Below are 1,154 nucleotides of genomic sequence, written 5' to 3'. Positions count from 1 at the left end.
GGGGACAAACAAAGGTAGCGTAGATGATCTAAATAGATGATCTACATAGATGACCTACATAGATGACCTACATAGATGACCTACATACAGTGCCGTCTCTAGACAGGGGAAACAAACACAGAGAGCCAACTATTTGAGCCTACGTGAGTCATTCAGATCGGAGAGTTACTCACGTTTGCTGGCGGGAAAGGCAAAGAACTTGGTACACATGAAGACCAGGGCATAAGTGTTGTAGTCGGTGTCTATCACTTTGAAGTCTCTGGTGTCACGGTAGCCGATCGCTGGAAGGTGAGATAAGATAAGATAAGATAAGATAAGATCAGATCAGACAAGATAAGACAAGACAAGATAAGATAAGATAAGATAAGATAAGATAAGATAAGACAAGACAAGATAAGACAAGATAAGATAAGATAAGATAAGATAAGATAAGATAAGATAAGATAAGATAAGATAAGATAAGATAAGATAAGAAAAGAAAGAGAGCCAATATCAAAATGAAAATATTCTTACAGGTAGTGGCAGTGAATGCGGTGGTAGCACAGGAGGGAATGATGATGATGATGATGATGATGATGATGATGATGATGATGATGATGATGATGAGTAATAATAAAGAAACAAGCAAGCCCCCACCACGATCAACTAAAAACACCTATAAGGTGAACTTCGATAGGACGGACACAAACAGCAAGATGCACATTTCCAGTGCTATGGAGTTTCTGTAGGAACATGAGCGCCTCCCGTTCTCGGACTATGTGGCACCAGAGAAAATCACAGGTGTCGTAGTAAAAGTGCTACATGGACTTGAACTAGGATGTCCTAGACCTGGCACTGTCGTGGCTGATGTTGTTTGATCTCTGGAAACATTTCGCTCAGATGGTGCGAGCCATGATCACTCAAATATAGGTCAAAGCTCCTGATATTAACTATTTGGGTGGAGACGAAGTCACAATCTTTAGGCCATTCCCAAAAGGGGGAATATTGTCATGTTCTTATGCACAGTAGAATTGTAAATGGGCTGATTCATCAATGTCATGCTCATACTGTGCCGGAACAACATAGGGGGAACTGCTGCTTTTTCTTTCCTCATCCTTACTATCGTCATTTTCCTCTACTTCTTGTGTATGTTTGTCACACTATTATGACCCGCT

The sequence above is a fragment of the Aplysia californica genome, unplaced genomic scaffold (assembly GCF_000002075.1).
Source record: "Aplysia californica isolate F4 #8 unplaced genomic scaffold, AplCal3.0 scaffold00680, whole genome shotgun sequence".
Lineage (NCBI taxonomy): Eukaryota > Metazoa > Mollusca > Gastropoda > Aplysiida > Aplysiidae > Aplysia > Aplysia californica.
The sequence above is the reverse complement of the archived record's forward strand: the minus strand, read 5'-3'. Positions refer to the sequence as shown.